The sequence below is a fragment of the Lonchura striata genome, chromosome 12 (assembly GCF_050655825.1).
Source record: "Lonchura striata isolate lonStrDom1 chromosome 12, ASM5065582v1, whole genome shotgun sequence".
In the NCBI taxonomy this organism is placed as follows: Eukaryota; Metazoa; Chordata; class Aves; order Passeriformes; family Estrildidae; genus Lonchura; species Lonchura striata.
In genome coordinates, this window is record NC_140714.1 from 121,997 (window position 1) to 146,466 (window position 24,470).

At 46.3% G+C, this 24,470-nt stretch overlaps 1 long non-coding RNA gene across 2 annotated transcripts; it reads right to left on the reverse strand.

Moving 5' to 3' along the window:
• Positions 1 to 4,277: 4,277 nt before the first annotated feature.
• Positions 4,278 to 18,854, reverse strand: LOC144247004 (uncharacterized). Of its 2 annotated transcripts, none has more exons than XR_014958083.1 (7): positions 18,772 to 18,854; positions 16,368 to 16,432; positions 9,897 to 15,863; positions 9,013 to 9,176; positions 7,229 to 7,399; positions 5,981 to 6,283; positions 4,278 to 5,547 (listed from the first exon to the last, which is right to left on the reverse strand). It is a non-coding gene; the product is annotated as an uncharacterized LOC144247004 (long non-coding RNA). The 2 variants fall into 2 exon arrangements; XR_014958082.1 differs by having other exon boundaries at positions 9,829 to 15,863.
• Positions 18,855 to 24,470: the final 5,616 nt, after the last annotated feature.

Sequence of the window (24,470 nt, forward strand, 5' to 3'; positions counted from 1 at the left end):
GGGACCCTGATGGGAATTTGGGGTGTCCCAGGGGGGCTTGTGGTGTCCTGGGGAGAATTTTAGGGGTCTCAGGGGTTTTTTGGGAGGAATTTTGGGGGTCCCGAGTGGAATTTTGTGTGTCCTGGGGAGGGTTTGGGGTTCTGACGGGAATTTTGGGGACCTCTGGGAGTTTGTGGGGGGTCCCAGGAGGAATTTCAGGGGTCCTAAAGAGAAATTTGGAGGTCCCAGAAGGTGTTTTGGGGTGACGAATAGAATTTTGGGGGTCCCAGTGGGGTTTTGGGGGTCCTGAAGGGAATTTTGGGCGTCCCAGGGGGGGTTTTGGAGTCCTGGGGAGAATTTTGGGTATCTCAAGAGGTTTTTGGGAGGAATTTTGGGGTCCCAAAGAGAATTTTGTGGGTCCTGGGGAGGGTTTGGGTCCTGAAGTAGAATTTTGGGGGTCTCAGGGGGTTTTGGGGGGTCCCAGGAGGAATTTCAGGGACCCTGATAGGAATTTTGGGGGTCCCAGCGGGGGTTTTGGAGTCCCAAAGGGAATTTTGGCCAACCCAGGGGGAGTTTTGGAGTCCTGGGGAGAATTTTGAGGGTCTCAGGGGGTTTTTGGGTGGAATTTTGGGGGTCCCGAGTGGAATTTTGTGGGTCCTGGGGAGGGTTTGGGGTTCTGAAGGGAATTTTGGGGGTTTCTGGGAGTTTTTGGGGGGTTCCAGTAGGAATTTTGGGGTCCTGAAGGGAAATTTGGGGGTCCCAGGGGGGGTTTTGGGGTCCCAAAGGGAATTTTGGAAGTCCCAGGGGGGATTTTGCGGTCCTGGAGAGGTTTTTGGGTGTCCCAGGTGGCCCTGTGATGTCCTGGAGAGAATTTTGGGGGTCTCAGGGGGTCTTGGGGAGGAATTTTGGGCGTCCCAAGTAGAATTTTGGGGGTCCTGGGGGGGTTTTGGGTTCCTGAAAACAATTCTGGGGGTCTCAGGTGGCTTTTGGGGGTCTCAGGAGGAATTTCAGGGGTCCTAAAGGGAAATTTGCAGGTCCTGGGGGGTGTTTTGGGGTCTGAAAGGGAATTTTGGGCATCCCAGGGGGGGTTTTAGAGTCCTGGGGAGAATTTTGGGAGTCTCAGGGGGTTTTTAGGAGGAATTTTGGGGGTCCCGAGTAGAATTTTGGGGGTCCTGGGTGGGGATTTTGAGTTCCTGAAGAGAATTCTGGGGGGTGTCACAAAGTTTTTGGGGGTCCTAGGAGGAATTTTGGGGACCCTGATGGGAATTTTGCGGGTCTCAGGGTGGGTTTGGGGTCCCAAAGGGAATTTTGGGTGTCCCAGGGGGGGTTTTGGAGTCCTGGGGAGAATTTTGGGGGTCTCAGGTAGTTTTGGGAGAAATTCTGGGGGTCCCGAATAGAATTTTGGGGGTTCTGGGGGGGGTTTTGGGGTCCTGAAAAGAATTCTGGGGATCTCAGGGGGCTTTTGGGGGTCCCAGGAGCAATTTTGGGGACCCTGATGAGAATTTTGGGGGTCCCAGGGTGGTTTTTGGGGTCCCAAAGGGAATTTTGGGCATCCCAGGGGGGTTTTGGAGTACTTGGGAGAATTTTGGGAGTCTCAGGGGGTTTTTAGGAGGAATTTTGGGGGTCCCGAGTAGAATTTTGGGGGTCCTGGGTGGGGTTTTGGGTTCCTGAATAGAATTCTGGGGGTTTCAGGGGGCTTTTGGGCGTCCCAGGAGGAATTTCATGGGTCCTAAAGAGAAATTTGGAGGTCCTGGGGGGTGTTTTGGGGTCCCAATGGGAATTTTGGGCATCCTAGGTGGGGTTTTGGACTCCTGGAGACAATTTTGGGGGTCTCAGGGGGTTTTAGGGAGGAATTTTGGGGGTCCCGAGTAGAATTTTGGGGGTCCTGGGGTAGGTTTTGAGGTCCTGAAAAGAATTCTGGGGGTTTCAGGGGGCTTCTGGGGGTCCCAGGAGGAATTTTGGGGACCCTGATGAGAATTTTGGGGTCCCAGGGTAGTTTTTGGGGTCCCAAAGGGAATTTTGGGTATCCCAGGGGAGGTTTCTGAATCCTGGGGAGAATTTTGGGGACCTCAGATTTTTGGGAGAAATTTTGGGGGTCCCAAATAGAATTTTGGGTGTCTTTTGGGGGTTTTGGTGTCCTGAAGGGAATTTTGGGGGTCTCAGGAGGTTTTTGGGGATCCCGGGGGGGTTCTGTGGTTGTATATGGAATTTTGGGGGTCCCAGGGGGATTTTTGGGGCTCCTGAAGGGAATTTTTGGATTCCCAGGGCTGTTTTTCGGGGATCCCGCTGGGTTTCTTTGGTGGTACCGGGGCTGTTTTTGGGGGATTCCGCTGGGTTGTTTTGGGGGTCCCGGGGGTGGTTTTGGGGTCCCCCTCTCACCAGTCCATGGACGCTTCCACTCCCCGGTTCCCGGTCAGCGCCAGCGCCTTCGCCCTGCGGGACCGGGGGACTTCTGGTTATTTTTGCGGGGTTCCCGGGAGGGTCCTGTTACAAGTTGAGGCGAATAATTTGATTCAGCCTTTTAAGATCAATTAATAATTTTATTAATTACAGCAAGCGATAGCAAGCAAAACAGCGCTGGGTTCAGCTGGGAGCCTGGCTCCGCCAAAAGCTGACAACCTTTCCTTCTCTTCAGTCCCTTTTTATCTTGCATGAGTGGGGGTGGTGAGTCTCGTTCCACCGTGGTTATCAGTCCCAAAAACAATGGATTTCACAAGTGGGGTGGTGTGTCTTCTTCCACTTCGGTTTATCAGTTTTCAGCAACAATGGGTTTCCACTGCGGTTATCAGTTCCAGCCAGTCCTGCAAAATCTTTCACAATCTTTGTTTGTGGTTACCAGCCAAGCCTGCAAATTCCACGTCCCGACTTCCCCCCCTTTTATCCTAATTTCATACTTTTGATGAACAAACAAGTCAATGCAGTTTCTCACAGTCCTGAGGCGTCCCGGGAGTCCCGGGGTCTCCGGGGCCTTTCCGTGTCTATCCCCGCCCCCCCCCTCCAATAATCCCATTCCCGGTCCCGGTGCCGTTACCGGGTCCACTCCGGATGCTCCCGCCCGCCCTCCCCCGTTGTCCCCGGCCCTCCCCCGGTGTCCCAACGGTGCCAGCGCCTCCAGGGCGAGCCCGGGCCCGGTCCCACCGCCCTCCGCCATCACGGCGGCGCCGGGCTCGCGACGCGTGGAGGACGACGGCCGGCGCGAGACAGAAATGCAGAAAGCGTTCCGGTACGGACGGCGGCCTCCGAGGGATAAAAAGCCTCAACTGCGTTCTCGGACGGACGGCGTCTAGAGAGGGAGAGAAATCCTAAAATGCGTTGTGGTACGGACGGCGACCGTACAGGGACGGAAAGTATCAAATGCGTTGTGGTACGGACGGCGGCCGTATATGGACAAAATACTAAATTGCGTTGTGGTACGGACGGCGGCCGAATATGGACAAAAATCCTCAAATGCGTTCTCGTACGGACGGCGGCCGTAGAGGGACAGAAAGTATCAAATGCGTTATGGTACGGACGGTGGCCGTATAGGGACAGAAAGTATCAAATCCGTTATGGTACGGACGGCGGCCGTACAGGGACAAAAATCCTAAAATGCGTTCTCGTACGGACGGCGGCCGTCTAGGCACAGAAAGTATCAAATGCGTTATGGTACGGACGGCGGCCGTACAGGGACAGAAAGTATCAAATGCGTTGTGGTACGGACGGCGGCCGTATAGGAACAAAAAGCCTAAACTGCGTTCTCGTACGGGAGGCGGCCGTACAGGGACAAAAAGTATCAAATTCGTTATGGTACGGACGGCGGCCGTACAGGGGCAGAAAGTATCAAAATAGTTATGGTACGGACGGCGTCTGGAGAAGGACAGAAAGACACAAAGCGTTTTGTTACGGACGTCGGCCGGAGAGGGACAGGAAGCCGCTCGCGCCGCCGCCATCCCCGGCGCCGCGGAGCCGCCTCCAGCCCTCCCCTCACTCACAGACACCGCCCCGCTCGCCGCTCGCTCCCTCCCCTCGCCCCTCCCGCCCCGTCTCGGCGGGTTTTGCAGGGCGCTGGCTGGGGGGCTGCAGTACCCCTTTCTGTCCACAAGGCGGCAGCACTGCCGCACGCCACCGCCGGGGGCCGCCGCTCGCCTCGGGGCCGCGGGCGGGGCCGGCGGCAAAAAAGAACGGGCGCCGTCCCCTGCGGAACGTCCTCGGTAGCAAATGCCCCGAAACATCTCGCGCGGAAAAGAACGCCAACAAAAAAAAAAAAACCCTGCCTCTAACCCAACAAGAACCAAAAGAAAAAACCTTTTCTTTTAAACTGCATTTCAATGTATTTTATTTTTGTATTTTTCATATTTATATTCACATTCGGATTTATAATTCGGATTTAAAGGCCGGCAGGGGAGGGAAGAGGGACGGGGCACAGAGGAGGGAGAGAGGGGGAATGGAACGGAGTAGCGGGGCAGGGACAGGATAGGAAGGAGCCGGGTTTGGGGGGGACACGGAAACGGGGGAAAGAGAGGTAACTGAACACGGGCAGGAGGATGGAGCGGTAGAGAGAGGGACAGGAGGGGATCCTCCCGGCGCCCCGGCTCCGCCCCGGCTCAGCCCCGCCCTGCCCGGGATGCTGCGCTCGGCAGGGCTCGTCTCCGTTCGGCTGGACTCGGATCCTCGGCCAGCTTCGGCTACTTTCGGCCACGCTCGGCTATTTCCGGCCGCATTCGCCTCCATTCGCCTCTTCGGCAAAGCTCGGCTCGCCTCGGCTGAACTCGGCAAAGCTCGGCTCCGCTCGCCTCCTCGGGCCCTTTCGGCTGCTTTCGGCCACGCTCGGCTATTCCCGCCCGTACCCGCCTCCATTCGCCCATTCCCACACCTCGGCTCCCTCCGCCCGGCCTCGGCTCCCTCCGGCTCACACATTTCCTCAGGGCACCTCATTCCACTGCGCACAAATTGCAGCCCCTAAAAGGCTTGCGGCTCTTTCAACACACACACACTTGCTCCTTTAGGACAAGAATAGTTACATCTAAAAGCAATTCCCTCATTTTGCATCTCCTTTTTATTTAACGCCCCTCAAAACCCCATACATACCACAAGGAATGTGCAGTTCTGGTTCCCCCACCCCCCGTATGCTATTTGTACAAAGGACCTGGGGCAGCACACACTCGGGATTCAACCGAATAAAGCCCGGCTTCAATAATCAGAACTGACATTTCTTTACAAATTAGGTGCAGTTTTGTACAGTGCTGCGTACCCTCGGAGCCGAGTTGAGGAAAAAGAGCTACAGCACTGGAACCTAAGTTTTAGCAGCCAAGTCATTTGTAACTTGTGCCACAAAGTAAAACAAGCATAACTACAGTATTATCTGCTGAAGTTCTCCACTGTGGATTTCGGGTACAGCAGCACGTGCTTTACTCCCAACAAAAGCTGCTCAGGTGGGGGGAGCCGGGAAGCCAAGTCTCTCCACTTTGTCTGAACACCATCTTCCAGGAAGGTACTGCTTCCTCTCTCCCAGGCTCCCTTCAGCAAAGTGGCAAATACAGAATCCGGTGCCACAGGAGGCTCTTGGCTTACCTCCTTGTGGTTTTCAAACTGTTTAAAGCCAAACAAAAAGCATAAGAGAAAAACAGTGATGAGTATGAAACAAAAATCTCTTCAGCCACCTTTGTTTTGAGATGAGCTCTGAACTGAAGCTCTGGGAGCACAGGCGTGCAGTCCTGCTAGAACAGAGCTGCCCAGCAGTGTCCCCAGGGGCATCTGGAGTGTTCACACTGCTGAGCTGAGAAAAACTCACCAAACCCAGCCCAGGGACCTGTGATCCTACACCCACCTGGGGGAACTCCAGGTGCTGTAAACAGAGGCCACAGCGCACACCAGGCTCTGCTGTGCCCGGTGAGGAGTCTCTGTATGAGCCCTGAGCCCTGGCATCGCCTCCCAAACACCACAGAGACCTCTTGTGCCATCAGAGAAAAGCCCTGGAGCAAACGTGTGTCCCCAGCACGATCAACAAGAGATGCAGAATTACCTCCTCAATAAAAACGCTGTTTCTGATGGAAATGTAACCTCTGTCGACTATGAGGATTTTACAGGAATACTGGCTCAAGAATTCAGTGACTTCAGGGATTCCATACCACAGGTTCCTGGGACTGCTTGGGCATCCAGAGTCTATAGTATCGGTTAAACTGGTAGAGCTGAGGATACTTAGCAGCTTTCAGGGACTCGGGATCTTTGTCACAGAGCTGGAACGTCACGCAGGGAGCAAGGGGTTCTCTCGGAGAGTGCAGGAGGCCAGTGTAAACAGCACCAAGGTCCTCCACGACGTCTGCTCCTAGAAAAGCCAAATAAATTAAACTATTGACATGAGCACGGACACTGGGGCAACCTTCCTTACTTTGGGCCTTGCCAGCAGCCCACAGAGCCTCATGCAGAAAAGAACTGAACGAGATCAAAAAGTGTTCCTAGTGACCTAGACACATGCTCCTGGCCGCTGAGGTACCTGAAAAACCCTCCAGACATCATCAGCTCTTGCTGAAGCAAATAATCCACCTTCACTGTGTTGTGCCAAAAACACGCCCGGCCCTTAACAGGGAGAGACCCTGCCAGGCACCACCTCAGAGAAGACCCCGGCTGTACTGGGGGGCACACCCAGCCAACGTGTACAAATTAAACAGAATTTTCTGTCAGAACTGGGACTTTCAGCACCCCCCAGGTGCTACTCGACTGCCACATATACACAGAGGGCTTCGTGAGGTGCTCTGGGGTTGGCCAGTCCTGCTCCAAGCCCTGCTGATGCCCCTGTGATTTTAACGCTGTCCTCAAGGAGGTGGTAGAACCTCACAGTATTTGCCCCTGGAGCTTAATTTCTGAAGTTTTCTTTGGGAAACGCATCCATTTCCTACTTAAGAATGCAGTCCCCTCTCCCTGATCTCGGGAAGAGCTGCCTACAGGTATGGGAACTACCTCTCCTCTCCTCTGCCCTTAAAACGCTGTGTTACTGAGGCCAACTACTTCCAGACCAAGACTGTCCATGCAGGCACAGTGTCCCTTCTCTTTAGGGTCAGGGAAAAAGGGCAGAAGTACCTACAGAGCTTCAATGCCCCTCTTGAGCACAAAACACCGTGAATCTGCACCTCCTTCTGCTTGCAGGGAAGATAATAAAGTGCCTCAAGGTAAAAAATGATAAATGGTAAAAAATTATTGCAAGAGGGTAGAAATGATGCCACTTTCACTCCACTGCTAGAAATTACACATAAAACATAAAAAAAACCTGTACCTGTTCCATTTTCAGACTGAAGCAACGGTATATTCCTGGCTCCTAATGCAGCAGGGACAACAGCACTGAAAGGAAATGTTTGGATAATCACATCTTCATTTAAAAAGAACCCGATTTCTTCATCTAAGCCATCACTGCCTTCCATCAGAACAGCCAGCATATCCACGACATCTAATAAGTGAAGGAAAAAATGTAAGCAGAGGATCCAGACTAACTGGGAAAACAACAGAGGTAGAATGCAACATTCCAGGAACACAAGGTATCTTTTTAATTCCCCAAAAAAACACAAAACAAACAAAACAAACAAAAAACTCCACCAGAATGGAAACATTTTATACGGCTGCCGTGAGGACTTTCTTGGGTTGTTACTGATGTTTGGAGGCGTGTAAGAGCAGTTAACACTTGTGTTTGTGATGCTTTTGCTTGCTTTTGTAACTTTTCCTTTAGTACTTTAATAGTTTTAACTAAAAATGTTTGTTGCTTTGTTGGTAACTAGTTATCTTTCTTAGTGTATTTTTTATAGTTTAATTAGTTTTTAATGTATTTAATATACTTCTTGTAGAAGTATTACATTTTTGTAAAGCATAATGCTTTAATAATGATTTACGTATAAACTTAGGCACTCTAGTTTTTTTTATTGCTGTTGTTGCTTTATTAATAAATGCTTTAAAAGTTGGTTTGGTTTTTTTTGCTTAATTTTTATATATGCTGGTAAACTTCTTGGGTCTTTTACTTGATCTATAGCTCGTTGAGTTAGTTGCATTGCCTTTTGACATTTTTTAGGTTTTAGCATAGCTTGTGCCTTAGTGAGAAAATATGGTCTTAAGCTTATCAATTTATCTATAGTTACTTTGTGAAGAGGATCTTTAGGCTGCTTTTGCATAGCTACAGCTTTATTAGCTTCTGCTTGCTAGTGTGCACTAAATAAAAGTTTCTGATGCGGTGACAAAATAAGTTTAGCAAGACTTTTATAATTTTTTGGTAGCAATATATTAGTACTCTAAATATAATTTAATATTTGCTTAGTTGGTTTATTAGTTACTCTAAATTGACTCACTGTAGCTTGCAACTGTGACAACAATTTTTAATCTAACGGTGTAATTTGAGCTGTTAACCTTTTGCTCGCTTGCTGCTGAAAAATTATAGGATAAGCTAGTTCTGCTGCTAGTTCTAAAGTTTGCTTATTTTCTTTGTTTAGTTTTTCTTTTGTTAGAATTGCCTAAACTTCTTTTTGCTCTCTGGCCAGAGCCTTTGTTAGGTCAGACTTTGCCTTAGGGGTTGATTTACTGACAGACAAACTGTGACAAACCAGTGATCTCTGTTTGGGGGGGCTGGAGGAGCCGTGGGCTCACAACGCGACTCTGTTTCCATGTCCTCAGGCACGGGTCGCAATGGAGGTAACTCCACTGTAGACACAGCAGGTGGCATGGAAATACTAGGTAATTAATTTTTTCTGCTATAACTTTCATTCTTCTCTAGTGTAGAAGTTGCTTGTGCAGCAGCTTTTTTTTCTGCCTGATGTTGTAATAACTCATTGTGAACTACCTTTTACAACTTTTTTAGCTTTTTGGCTGTCTTATCATCATCCAAAATGTCTTACTATAGTTTATCTTTAAACTTACGCTACTTAGACAACTTATGTACTGTATGAGGATTTATAAAGAACCCCTTAGCATACCTATATGTTAATAACCTTGGCAGATCTTTATGTAAATCAATGTTTTTAATCTGCCTTTTCTGCAAGAATGCAGTAAATAAATCATATGCTGCTTGCCTCTCCATACCTCTATTGTCAGCGCTGTTGCAGCCCTCCGAGGTCGTCGGCAGCACGTATCGGCCAGGCTTGCCTCTGCAGTCACCTGGGGCACGGTGCACTCTATTTCAATTCAGGACCTGAACTCTTTTTCCTCACTCCAACGTGGCGCCCATCACATCGAGATCACCATTTCTGTGGAAAAATGACGGGAGACAAGCCTATTTTATAATGTTAATAAGTTTCAGTTTATTCTAAGCACGCATGTACAGTTATACCCGTTATAATGAAGCTCATGCATATTGCAAAACTTAGGCTCCTCATTGGTGTCTCTAGAACAGGTCAAGCCCGCCTTTGGGGCTTTTTACGCTTGCTTTGTTTTCCCTTACACTTATCTCTTTGCTGACCGTTCTGCTGCTGGGAACCAGCTCACCCAAGGACGTGTGATATTGTTGCTACATCCGGTATTGCTGCACTCTGCAGTTTTCAGCTACTGCTTCACTAACTGCACGTAGTCATGGCCTCTGTCCCGAAGCCACTCATCCACAAAACTCTCCACACACCGATCCGAATTTTTTGGCTCTATTCCCATTTTTTTTTTTTTTTGCCTTTTCCCCATTTTTTGCCTTTCCCGCATTTTTGGGCTCCTAAACCGTTTCTTTGTGCGATTTTCCCACATTTTCAGATCTTTTTCCCACTTTTCGGCTCTTTCGCCGACTTTGGTCACTTCCCCCCCATTTCCGAGCTCCCCGAACCCATTTTCGCCCTTCCCCAATTTTTGGTCTCTTTTCCCATTTTTGGCCACTTTCCCGCCATTTCCGCGTTCTCCCATCCCGTTTCCGGGCACCTTTTCCCGCTTTTTGGCCTGTTTTTCCCGTTTTTTCCCTTTTTTCCCCCATTTTTCGGGGCTCTCGCCTGGCACATTTCCCGCATCCGATCCCTCATGGCGGCCGCGCACGCGCAGGAGCGACCACAGAGACGGTCCATAGAGATGAATGGGAGGTCCTCCAGGAGCATAGAGACGAGCCGAAAGTTCTATAATACCATAGAGACGAAACGGAAGTCCTCCAAAAACCATAGAGATGAGCCGGAAGTTCCATAATACCATAGAGACGAAACGGAAGTCCTCCAAAAACCATAGAGATGAGCCGGAAGTTCCATAATACCATAGAGATGAACCGGAAGTCCTCCAAAAACCATAGAGAAGAGCCGGAAGTTCCACAATACCATAGAGACGAACCGGTAGTCCTCCAGAAACCATAGAGATGAGCCGGAAGTTCCATAATACCATAGAGACGAACCGGAGGTTTTCCAGAAACCATAGAGATGAGCCGGAAGTTCTGTACAACCATAGAGATGAACCAGAAATTCGCCAGAAACGAGAGAGATTAACCATTGTGGTACGGACGGCGGCCGGCGCGGGACAGAAATTCGCAACGCGTCGTGGCATGGACGACGGCCGGCGCGGGACAGAAAGCCGCCGTCGGCGCCGGCATCCTTCGCCGGCATCCTTCGCCTCCAGCCCTCCCCTCACTCACAGACACCGCCCCGCTCGCCGCTCGCTGCCGCCCCTCGCCCCTCCCGCCCCGTCTCGGTGGTTTTGGGGCCGCTCTGGCCCCTCCCGCCCCGTCTCGGTGGTTTTGCCGGGCGCTGGCTGGGGGGCTGCAGTGCCGCTCTCTGTCCACAAGGCGGCAGCACTGCCGCACACCACCGCCGGGAGCCGCCGCTCGCCTCGGGGCCGCGGGCGGGGCAGGCGGCAAAAAGAACGGGCCCCGTCCCCTCTGGAACGTCCTCGGTAGCAAATTTCCCGAAACATCCCGCGCGGAAAAGAACGCCAACAAAAAGCCCTACCTCTAACCCCATAAGAACCAAAAGAAAAAACCTTTTATTTTAAACTGCATTTCAATGTGTTTTATTTTTATATTTTTCATATTTATATTCACATTCGGATTTATAATCCAGATTTAAAGGCCGGCAGGGGAGGGAAGAGGGACGGGGCACAGAGGAGGGAGAGAGGGGGAATGGAACGGAGCAGCGGGGCAGGGACAGGACAGGAAGGAGCCGGGTTTGGGGGGGACACGGAAACGGGGGAAAGAGAGGCAACTGAGGGGAATACGGGCAGGAGCATGGAGCGGGAGAGAGAGGGACAGGAGGGGGATCCCTCCCAGCGCCCCGGCTCCGCCCCGGCGCCCCGCTCTGCCCGGGCGGCTGCCCTCGGCAGAGCTCGGCTCCGTTCGGCTGGACTCGGATCCTCGGCCAGCTTCGGCTACTTTCGGCTAAACTCGGCTGGCTTCGCCTCTTCGGCGCAGCCGGGCTCGGCTCGGCTGAACTCGGAGCCGCTCGCTCCGTTCCGCTCAGCTCGGCTCCCTGCGTGCGGCGCCGCCTCACCTTCAGCGCGTACGGCTCCGTGCTCTTCTGCTGCCGAGCCCCGCGGAAACGCCCCACGCAACATTAGACAAAGCAGATTCCATATTAAACCCTTTTTTTCCTATAAGGAGATAACTTCTCTACCTCCTTCGTCTTTTCATTTTTCTTAATTGATTTCAAAATCAGAGTTAGAAAATCCTACTGAAGTACAAGACTTAGTAAATAGGCAATAAAGTAGTCCTAGAAATTTCATAAGCTAAAGTTATACTTATGGTTCCACAAGAAATAAATCACATGAGATTCCCACTCACTCTGTCAAACCTTATTTAAAAAAGACTAAAATGACCTCAAGATAAATAGTTCCACAACCAAAACAAAACATTTAAGTAACACTAACTAAAACCACTCATCAAATACACTAAGTTCATTGGTCACCAATTCTAAAAATCCATTTTCTACGTGCCTAACCCTATACTTTACAAAGTAACCTTATACTTTACAAACTTTAAATTGTAAATCAAAAAATTTACACGGAACATAAACTCTTAAAACTTGTACAATCTTACCCCAAATTACAGTTAAACCACAAAAATTAAAATTACTAAAATCACTACAAACAAATACTTGTATTATATTTACTCACCAAAAAATTAATTGGTTTTGCATTTGATGGTGAATTTTATTCACTGAATATTCAGGGCTTGTCAGCATTTGTATTATAAATCCTCGTTTTCCATGACTTTACAAACAAACTATAAAAATGTGTTCCAGACCAGAAGTTTGGCCATGTGTGTATAGTTCAGTAGTGGAAAGCTGTATCATGCTAACAGTCACTTTGGCTGGCACTCACACTCCCACCAAGATGATCTTACCAGGAGCTCCTCTGCTTTTCACTGCACCAGCCATGACAACATATGTTCACAAAAAATAAATCTTTTCCACAATGAACTGCGGGTGCAAGGGAACAAGTGCTGCACAACTTAAATACAAATAAAGCACAAATAAATACTTTCTAAGGTTTGGATTCTGTTTCAATGCACCAGAAACAAATGAATCTGCTTTGGCTCTGAAAACACCAAACACAGCTGCCAGCATGAAACACCTCGCTCTTCCTACCAGCCCTGTCCCTCACACCCTGCTTTTTCATGTCCTGCGCTACCACACTACAGACTGCTTGGAGTAAGATTCACCCCCAAGAACCATCACACCGATACCCTTGAACATTTTGACTTCAATGTGAATATTGTAGGAACTTCCTGAATGCTATTCCCTAGTACAGCAATAAGACAAAGTCCTTACCCACCCATGTCTTCATAAAGTAGAGTACAAGGGTTAAACGAGCCTCGTGGTTTGAGGGGCATTATCTGCCCAAAAAGCCCAACTCTGCATTCAGATGAAATGAACATCACAAACAGAACAATGAACAACAGATGCACGGGACACCATCAGCTTGGACCTGTATTTAATTCAGCAATGGAAAAATTTGGGCCCAAGGGTCTCATGAGAGAGTGCTAAATATATTGAACACTGTTCTAGAAGGTACCCACATCATTACTTAAAGGTCTGGCTCAATTAAGGAGCAATACCAATAAAGCCCACAGACAAAAAAGCATGGTTGTTTTCTTCTTTTAAAAAACTCAGCTATCTAAATTATGGTTTGGTAATTCAGGTGAGTTAAGCCTGCCAGTTTCAGTTGAAAAAGGATCAACTAAGCCTACACACCAAGATATAAACAGCAGTTAAGTGTATTAAAGAGGTGGGATACACAGTATCATTCTCCAACTGAATGTCGGCCACAGAAGCTTCTCTCTGCTCCAGGAGCTGCAAGGAATTTGGGTAGTTGAATGACATCAGAAAATCGCTGTAAAATTCAAAGGCAGAAAGAGAAGATCTACCACTAAAAGGCAGAAAAATGGGAAAGGTTTGAGAAAACATCTCGGTGGCCCAAATAATAATTATTTCCAATTCCCCAGTAAGAATGGGAACCTGCAGCAATTAGGGCCACACAGTCCACAGCAAGAGCTCAGCTCAGCACACATCCAGAGAGGCATTGTCCAGCATCTAAAATAAAATTTTAAAAAAGAGAAAGAGTTGATTTATTTTGTTTTAAAGTTACTTTAAGTTCTTGAAACCAAACCAACCTTTGCTCTTGATTTTGGCTCACTGACACACACACACACAGGAAGCCAGTGGTCACAGAGGCCCTGCTTGCAGAATTCCTAATCCAAACCCTCGCCTTTCCTGGCCGGCGCTAAGGGAAATCTGACAGAGGAATAATAAAGAGCCTTTGCTGAGAGCAGACATCACCCCGTCACCCAGCGGCGAGGGGCAGGGCGCTGGCTCGGGGGGCTGCAGTACCACTCTTTGCCCACAAGGCGGCAGCACTGCCGCCCAGCTCAGCCCGGGGCTGCGACGCGCTTTAGGGACAGGCAGAGAAGGAACGCAAAAGTTGCCAGAGCGCCCTATTCCCTTCAGCGCCGGCAGTTTTTCTTATGGTTTCAGGCACTTGATTGTTTCTTTCCTATATCAAATAATTATGGCATTATTTTCAAATAATGTCATATCATGTCCAAGTTTCTTATATTCCTGTACATAATACAGGAGATAGAGAGGGTTTATTAGAAAATGAATTTATAAATAAATTTAGATTGTCAATATATATAACAAAGAAAAACTTGATAGGTTTTGGTATTCTATACTCATCCCTCCCTGTGAATCTTCTGGCAGCTTTGGGTCCTTCTGGGGGAGGGCACCCAGCACGACTCCCCCTCATTCTCCACTCACCTGCTCCTCCACTGCAGCATGGCTCTCCCACTGATGTTGGGGCTCCCCAAATGAGATCTGAGCCCCCAGGCCTCCACCCCATCTCCCAGCCTTTTTTCCTCACCCCCAAAGCAGGCACAAAACGAGTCCCTGAACAGCAGTGCACTGCATTATTAAAGCAATTTCCACGTGTACATGTCCCCAGAAAGGGACTCTGCTGCAACAAGAAAGGGCAGCACCCCCCAGGCAGCCTGAAGATCCTCCCCAGCTCCACTGTCACAGGCCACTGGGCCACCCCACGACACGGAGGCAGCAGTTGGCTCATCCCTTCCCTACAACGCTGCTGCTGATGCCCCCGCAGAACGCTGCAGGCATTTGTGCTCACAGACCCTTCTAGCTGTGGGATGGGAGCACCAGGGACAGATGATGAGAGGCAGGATGGAGTGGGAGCAGAGAGGATACAGGGAGGAAAGGAAGGGTGCAGAACAAAATTGAAAAAAAAAAAAAAAACAAACAAACAAAATCAACAAAAAACTGGGATGGGGAAAAAAAAAAAAGTAAAACTCTCTGAATTAGACTGGATGGCCCAAAGGGTTATTTTCCTTGTTTCACAGTACTGCCTACATGTAAGGAAGCTGCCTTTCCTTGCTATGACACCTAATACCAGCAAGGAAACTGGAAAAAATTAGGAAACTACAGCATTTACCAGAAGCATTTCTAATATATTTAGGAAACACTTTCAGAAGATCACAGACAGCATATAACAAAAAATCCCAATCTGCAAGGCTTGAACTGACCAGCCTCAGAGATTGTAAAGCTCATTTCAAGAACCTGACTTTTCACATTATTACTATTTCATCACCAGTCTTGATCTCAGACCATAAGTCTGGAGTAACAGTAAATCATAGAATCGTAGAATGGCTTAAGTTGGAAGGGGCCTGCTATGGCAGTGACATCTTTCACTAGATCAGGTTGCTAATGGTCCATTCATCAGACCCGTATCCCTCCAATATAGCAGTTACAATGCTGGGAGGCCCAAGCCAGTGGAGTTAGAGAAGCCCAGGTAGATGACGTTCATAGCTTTTCCACTGTTCACTAATGCAGCTACTCCACTGTACTCTAATGCAGCTTCTAGATCAGTCATATACAATTTGCCATTGGTGAAGTCATGTTGGCTGTCTTTAACTGCCTCTCTGTACCCCAAATGTTTTGACTTGTCTTCCAGGGGGATCTGCTCCATGTTCTTAGCATGCAAGAAGGTGAGGCTGACTGGAGAGCAGTTCCCATAGTCCTTGTTTTTAGCCTTTTTAAAAATGCATGTAATATTTTCCTTTTTTCAGTCACTGGGGATTTTAGCTGTCTGCCATGAGACTTTTCAAATATCATTGAGAATGGCCTGGCAACTACATCAGCCAACTCCCTCAGGACCACGGAATGCTACTGATTGCGTCCCATGAACTTCTGGTACATCCAGGCTCCTCGCATGGTCCCAAACCTGATCTTCATTTTCAATGGCTGTTACGAACTCCCCCAGTCCCAGTCTTGAGGGGCAGGGGCTTGTGAGATGTAGGAAGAGAGATTACCAACAGAGATGAAAAAATCTGCAGACCATCTCAGCCTTCTCCATGACAGTTGCCTGTAGTTTTCCTGTCTTCCTTATCAGGAGAGCATGGGGAGTGTGATGCGTGCATTTTCTTTCCTTTCTTTTGTCTTGGTTTTCCTGACCTCCTCTCTGCTCCAGGCAGCACATCCCTATAATGAAAGAAAAGCATACATTGAAGTGTGAGATTCAAGTAATTTGGAATTCAGCCATCCATGGGTTCTAGATTTACTGGCTATTTAAGTGCACATATTCCAGAATTTTGCTTATTTCACATTCACAAGAGGCATGTTGCAAGAATGGCATGCGTATTCAAGAAAGGTCCAATACAGCTGCCCTGACCTATAAAAACTGGCACACAGCAACTGCACGGTTATAGTGCTAACATTCATAGTAAGAAGTAATGCCAAAGCCAATGCAGGACATAAATCTGAAATTTGATATTAAAGAGACATCCTCCAGTTGTAAACTGAAGTATAGTATTCTTGCTAATAAGGGATTATACAGACCTGCAGCTGCACAGTCTTCTACAGTACACAAAGAAATTAGATAAGTAGGAGATACCAGATTTGGAATGTAGAAGTAGATTTGCATTTGAAACTTCAAAAACTTGAAACAAATACCCATGATGTACCAAGCATCTAATGTATTCTTACCTTTACTGGCTACTAAGACTTTTGTGTGGACAGGCTTATCTTCTTTACTTGGCAGCTGACAGACGCTGTGTGAGGAAGCAAGGAAAATTAAAATTACATTAACAAGACCTGTTTTATGGCTTTTGAAATGTACATTTCCAAACACACGTAGTTCCATCATCAGTCGTATTCTGGAGAGGCCAATAACAAATGCCACATATCAAACAGTCACGAAAATGTAAACCTAAGCCTCATAACTGTATAAAGCCAATGTAAATTAGAAGTCCTGTGTTACAGATTTCCCATGCTCTTCATTTCATTCAAAAGCTGGAAGCTTTTGGAATGCCACTTATAACGTGAGCTGTATCAGCTGATTTTCTGGCATTATTTCCTAAGCACCGCATCAACTTAAGAGGTATGAATGAATGAGCCATGTGTGAAGGATTACCTGTATAATGCATCTCACTCATACACCTGCATATAGAGCACTGAAGGATTAAAAAGGATGGTGTTCTGAAACTCTCAGGCTCCCCAACCCTCTTTCCTTAACCCCTTCCTCAGAGTCTGGATGAAATCAAGTGGTTGTGTGGTTGTGTCGACCATGACCATTCATACTCCAGAGGCAGATGCTGGAGTGCAAGGACCAAGGCAGTAACCACAGTCTCCTACTGAACCGCATTCAGCCTTTCAGCGCTTACACACTGCAAATCCACTTTTGACAGCTCAGGACTTGAGTCAGGGAAGGCACTTAACAATCAGCATTCATTCAAAGGCGTAGTCCTTCTATCTATAATCATTATTAATTCAGCCGCTACTATTAGTACTAGAGGCCTATAGTTTTACAACAGAACAATTATAAACTGCCACAGCTGCTAAAAACATTAATATGTGGCATAGAATATAAGTGAAAAAAATCCTGCAATGCACACCTCTGCTCTAACACCTGGTGTCAGGGCTAAAGTAAGTGACAAGGTCAAACTACAGCTTCCTCCTTTTATTTTCAGAGAGGCAATTTTGGGGGGTTTTGCTGTGAGCTAGAGGGAAAGTCAGCCTAAGTATCCACCTTCTCAAGCTGATGGTGCAGGGATTGTCCTTCTCAGCCAATCCACAAGTTTTCACCCCTGGAGGTAGAAAACTGAAAAATGTGGAGCTGTCATTCATATATTCCATTGCCCTCATCCCATTCACATGATACTGGACTCATACCTTCTGTTTCGATGATATGTTCTAAGGCATGTTTCTTTTTCCCTGACTTCAAACCCATCACTTGGCCTCAGTATCACCATATATATTTAGTTTCATTTACCCCATTTTCGTTTTTTGCTTCTTTTACTGTTCTAAACTTTCTTCTTATCTTGTATTTCCCATTGCCACTGATCACCTTCAGGATCCTTAGGGCATCGTGCCCATGAGGGTCATGGGCAGTCCAAACAAAACATGCCACAGATGTAAACTGGTGCATGAGTTATTGCTACTATTCATATTACTTTTAAATGCCAAAGGAGCTTGTAGTTATTGCTACATCATATTACTATTCATAAAGCTGCTAACATCAGTGGTTATTTTTCAGACCATTACTCAGAATATGGCCCTATAATTTTCTTGAACTTAATTTTAATAGTCTGTTTCATTATTTTTTTTTATTTCTCCTGAGTGCTGTGGGTGGCAAAATGCAAGCTGTCTTTGTTTAATTCCCTGCTTACTCCTGAAGACTTGAATTACTTTACTTACCAAATCTCCTACTTTTCTATCTCCTGGTCTATCAGCGACCCACACCTACAGCGAATTTCCTCTGATAGATAATTTTTTACACTTACAGCTCCTGTATTTCTTTCAGTGGAGAGTATTAAACCCATTCAAAAATGATGCACGCGATGATAAGCAGAGACCTTTTTTTTTTTTTTTTTAGAGCACTTCATATCATCTATTTGTACTATTTACCAAGGTCCCCAGGCTCTCTAATGCGAGAGACGGAAGCTTGGTTGTATTAGTTTGCTGATAGGATTTAAGGGGGGAAATGAGATGGCAGAAAGCATCTCATGGTAGCACAAAGCTCTGACCCCAGCCCATTCAGTAAACACAGCCCACGGCACTGCGCGCGTCACTGGCGGCCAGGGCCTGCCCCTCGCCCGGGAGGAGCCGCAGCCGCGGCGGCAGCGTGCGAGCAGCCATGCGCCCGGGGCAGGCGTTCTGCCCGCGGGCCACAACCCTGCTCCAGCCCCAAGGCTCCCCACCGAGCGCAGACACGGCCACGAAGGGGGCGAGCGGCCGGGGCAGAACCACGGCGGGGAGCGGAACGCGGAGCGACCCCCGCCCGGCGCAGTGCCAGGCCCCTCCTCGCCCCCTCCTCTGCCCCGGGGGGGACGCCGGCACGGCGGGCAGGAAACATCCCGAGGCCCGTGGCCACCCGCGGGGATGCGCTTACTTGGTCGGGGTCCTAGGGTGCTGCCGCCAGCCGCGAGAAGAGCGGCAGCACGGGGCGGAAGCGGACACGGCTCCGACGGAAGCACCGCAGCGACCGGCGGGGCCCCGCTGCCCGCCCCGCCCTTACGGCTGGGCCGCGCCCGGCGGCGGCGCCGGGCGGGTGCTGCCCGGCACGGAGCGATGCGCGGCGGCTGCGCTCGCCGGAGAGGCAGCAGCGTGCGCCCGCCGGTCGGCAAGACGCAGGGTTGGGGTGGCCAAAAAGTGTTATCGCTGGACATGGGCGCACAAAAGAGTGCTCCGTTCTCTGTTCCCGGCCTCCTTCGCCGCTGCTTCTGATCTCCAGCTGGGAAGAATGTGTAGCAATGAGAGCGCCAGATACCGAGAACAAATATATTTGAGAGCCCTGAACAAAACAGGAAAAGGAAGACGTTTAGTCTAAGCCGAGATTCCAGCTGTAAAAAATACTTCACTTTCCAGCTTTCAGTTTTGGTGGGTTGCCTGTTTGCCTGAGAGTCAAAAAAAAAAATAACCCAAAAAACAAAACCCAAAAACCCTCCCCAACACCCAAACACACTTTAAAATGCCAGCTAATCACTGAAAGTGTTACAGCAGCAGAGGAAAAAGGAAAATAAGCAGCCTGTAATTTTTATCTGCTCCTTTGTAACTTATCTGCTTAAAATAAATCACCCAAATAATGGTTTTAATTCCACATTAGTGCATACAGCCGTTTACTGAGTGTATGGCTGGTGGTTAGGTTTTATGAACATTTAGTATTTCAAGGAAGGAAGTGCTGAGCACAGATGTTTGCAAATAGCGATAATAGGATAATAAAGTACTGCAAAGTAAAGAGAAACTCTTGATGTCACAGACCTACTCATTTATGCAGAAAAAATATCTTAATGCATTCAGTAAAAAGTTATCAGGAATTCCTGGCTGGTGCTGCAGTGGGCAGAGATACAGCAGGCTATGCCTGAACACTTAAAGCCTGTTCTGTGATTGTTTGAGCTGGTCTGGTGGAGGTATTTCTCATATCTAATTCTTCTAGTTTTCTTTAGTTGACAGATGTAGCTGAAGTCCAATGATAAAGAAGTACTTTTTGGAGATGATAGAGGCTGGAAGGTGCTGAAATAGTTTTATTCTTTCTTGCAGGGCAAGGCAAAACTATTAACCTCATCATCACAACTCACAGGAATTGAAAGCTGGGGAATAACAAGAGGGTGTTGAAGAAGTGAGATTATTGGCTCCAGTAGGAGCACAGGACCTGAGCCCCTTAAGATTGGATAATGAAAATAAAATTGCTGTGGGTCTGTGCCTAATTCCTGCTTCTCAGTGTATGCTTGCTCTAGAGGATCAAAACTAGACAACCTGTTTCTGAGACAGATCTGAATTTCACAGCACATGCTGATCCTAACTAACATCATGCTGCCTGCAGGCTTTCCACATTCTCCTTGCCAGGAAAATATCACACCTACTTTTAAGACATCAATACAAATCAAGAACACTTGTTTGATCCTCTGCTCATCCAGACATAATTTTGGAGATTCAGTGTGGACCTGCTGGGACAAGCAGGGATTCCAAGCAGCCTCTCTGGTGTGAAGCATGCCATTTCTCGCAGTCACCCTCCTGTGTATTAGCTATTTCCTACCAGATGAGAGGTGTGCAAATTTTTCTGGCATTGACTATTTTATGGCACAAAGTATTTCAGGCCAACTGGCCTTTTTCAACAGGAATTCCTTTTAACCAAAGTGTCCTAAGTAGCTGTTCTTGTAAATAGAGGACTGAGATATCAGGCCATAGTAACAAAAAGTCTCATCCCAGTCTATTAAAATCTTGAATGGAGATTGATATACACCTCAGGCAGCAACATGCAGGGGCTGGAACAGTAGTATTATCTCCCTTTTAAAATGATTAAGCTCTGGAATGGAGAGGGGTTTTATTTCAGAGTTTCTTATCATCATCTTGCCCACATGAGCAGCTAAATAAGTGTCTTACCACTTCCTTTCCAGGGATAAGATAATTCATATATGGGTAACTATTTTCTATGCATCTTGTAAATACATTTGGGAGGAGCCTAAATTTTCTCTTCAGTTGATACCACTCTTAAAGAGAATTGGTCCAGAAAGAAAGGTTTGAAAAATGTCTCAATTTCTACAATTTCATTTATTTTTCTTCCTTTTGCCTGAGAAGTTTTAAAGCCAAATGCCTGATTACAGTTTTCCAATTGGGAATGTAATACAGCATTGGCGGACTCACTGCCAGTCATAGCTATCAACACAGCTTGAATGTCTCATACTGGATGCTCAGAGATAAGTCTTCACTCATAGAATTATTTGGTTTAATATTTTTAAAAAGTGGTTGGGAAATTTGCCATCGGCCTAAAACACTGCTCCAATTTTATCTGTTTTTTTAAATTTTAATTGGTATATAATACTCTAAGGCAGATGGCATATTCACGTGAAGCAGAATGTAACAAAGGAAAGAATCAAAAGCAGTCCTCTTGGCACTTTGTTTTCCTACTAAATCCTTATCATAGTTCTCCTTCTGACACATTCCTCATTGTTTAGCTTACAAATTCATTATTTCCACTGTAATCTTGCTGGCTTTTGGCACAGGTATAGAAAAGCTGAGCAGTAAATAACTGAACTAGGAATCTTGAGAACTGATGTCAATAATTCCATGGCCATTTCAAAATTCTTTGTGCTGAACCTAAATGTGAGATCTCCATTCTTTTGTTAGCTCCCCTGAGAGAGATAGGATTGTTAATATTCATCTTCCTCTGATACGATTTCGGTTCAGAGGCTCCATGGGAACCAGCCAGATTAGAATAATATAATCATAGTAAATTGCTTGTGGCAAAAATTGTATATAAGGCCGCTCTAATACATACATTCAGTCTCTGGATAGCAACAAAAACATCATAACTGAATTAGACTTTTAACAAGATTTTGACAATTGATGAAGCAAATGCAACCTTTAAAACAAAAAGTTTCCTCCCCCTCGCGTTATCATGTCTGAGCTGTCAACAGACACACATGAGAAATCTGGTCCATCTCCTTCATGAATTAGTCTCTCTGTTTATGTATTGCCTTCCTCAGTGTTCCCATTTGCTGCGAAGCTAGCCAACCTACTTAATTTTGTTCCAGCATTATTAAAATTACTATTACCATTGCAAATGTTTCTAAGGGAGATGATATTAATAACAGTCTCTCCCATCAGATCCTGTCAGTTCCTGGGGTGATTAATATTCCTGTCGGCAAGAAGCATCATAACATTTAGAGAGGGCATATTGCTTGACTCATAGGCTATTATTCTTCATGGTCTGTGTTGAGTGCATTGTGATCTGCTATTATTGCTTTACTGGTTGCACATCTTGAGATACCTCATAAAGCAATTAGGAATAAGATGAAATTCAGATAGATTCAGATCTAAGAAATGAGACAACCTTACAGGAAGACCTTCACCTCTGTTTTGTCTGCTTTATTCACCTTGTCACATCCCCACTGACTGTTGCTGTCATCCTTTTCCTACCTAGGATGCAGATGGCAGCTGCATTTCTCTGTGCATGGCCAGTGAACATCTTTGCAAGTATGATCACAGGCAGTCTGCTGGCTCCAGAGCACCATGGGCTCCTAACAATTTTTTTCTATTTAAATACCACATTGTGTCTGTGGGGACCTGCTACTCTATTTTGAGATGAGTAATTTCAACTCCTTGTCAAGAACTGTCTAGGAAGAATAGAGATCAGATTTTATTTTCATGGAAATAGCCATAATCTGGATTTTCCCAGGAAGCCTTGTGATCCACTTCCATAATACAGACTTGAGTGGAGCAATTTTTATTTTGAACACAAGGTGTTAACAGAGTCTGTTCCTGAATGCTCCATGAAAGGTGCACTTTAATTTATGCAGATTATATATAGCATGTGGGTTCAACAGCAAGTTGCCATGGCAAACCCAAGGGCAAATCTTGCTTCCACAAAGTCTGATCTGTGCCATAAACACTGTCTGATCTGATTTTCTTGTCTGGTCTAAATAAAGCAAATGCCCGGGAGGATTTGTCTTCGCAATATCAAAATCAACTTTATGGCTTTGGGGCATAGGTTGCAGATTATTTACATCACCTGATTCTTGAGTGTTTTCCCTCAAAAATCTTCATGGAAGCAGCTGCACCTGAATGGTGATCTTTACTTAATTTTTTTCAAGATAATAAATTAGGCAAAAAGTCAAACTTAATGCGAACTACTAGATTTACTCAGGTCTGACAAATTAGTTTAAAGATAAATCTAAGAGGAAGACCTCTCTGAAAAACAAGGAAAAAACCCCAAACTTTCAATGCCTTTTAAATAAACCAAAAAACCTAAAAAAAACCCAAAAATGTTTTCTCTCAGTGTTCCCCCAGACAAATATTTTCAACTCCTTATTTTGAAGGAGAACTTTCCTTTTAAAATTTGTCCTGATGGTAGAACTAAAGGCTTTAGAAGAAATAACGACAGACATTAAATTGCATAGAATAAAACATTAAGTTTTCCATTCAAGTTTAAAAAAAGCACTTTGGATGGATTTTGAGATGACCTTTTCTGAGCTGGACTTGCCCAAAATAGTCAGTGTTAGTTTAGCTAACACTGGGTAAAATCAATCTTCCACATATCCTCTTCATAGGTTTTTAGACAGAACACTAAACTGAAAAATAAGTTTAACCAACTACACCAATGATCTTGCAAAGCAGTAAAGCTCTCAAATACATTAATGGTATGAATTTATTTAGCACAATCACACTAAGATTAGTATTTCACCAAAACCAGTGTGGAAAAAAAGAGAAATCCGTTCTTCATTTATTGAAGACAGCCAAAGTGACTGCATTATACAACTTTCCACCACTGAACTAGAAGCGCAAGGTCAAACAAACAAAAAGCAAGGAACAAACTAGCAGGGTGGGGAGGAGGAAGAGGGGAAGCAAGAGGCAGTCATGAAGTGAGGAGTGAGATGTCCAACAGTACTTTTCTGCTTTTACAATCTGTTTAGATTTTATTTAAGATATCTGCTCTTGGGGCAGGAAAAATATATTTTTCCATGGTACGCATAACAAATAATAACAGCAAATTTCCAAGAAAGGACACACTGCGTCTTTATACACGTTCATACTTTGTTCTCACAGAGATCCTAGTTGTGGGTTTAAAAATGACAGAAGTAAATTATTGTCCTGCTAATTAAATCCACACAGGGACCTGTGCTATACAGATTACATTTTAATTGGTTATTTTATCACCTTTTGCACTGTATCTGAAAAGCAGGTTTCATGCTAGATTAGCACAGATTGAGAAGATTAGTGTCTACGTATGTGTGGGCAGTGTATGTGATAAAAGGATGTAGGTGGGTATGTCTGCACAAAATTTTCCCTGGAACTGAATTTTTTGCAATTCACTTTCCTAAATTCTCATTGCTGTCCATCAAAGAAAATTATTAACTTATTAATCTCTATCTGGTCTACAAGGAAACTAGAGGTTGCTGAAAACAATTCAGGAATTTACCCCTGCTATAGATAAAAAATGGAATATGCAAATCATCAGGAAAGTCAGCTGAGCAAGGGAGTTTTATGGGTAGATCATGTAAATCAGGTGACTTGCAAGTAGGAGAAAACCATGCAGTGAAAAAGTATTCAGAGACTAGAGACAGAAATAGGAGTGCTGAATCAATGATGTGA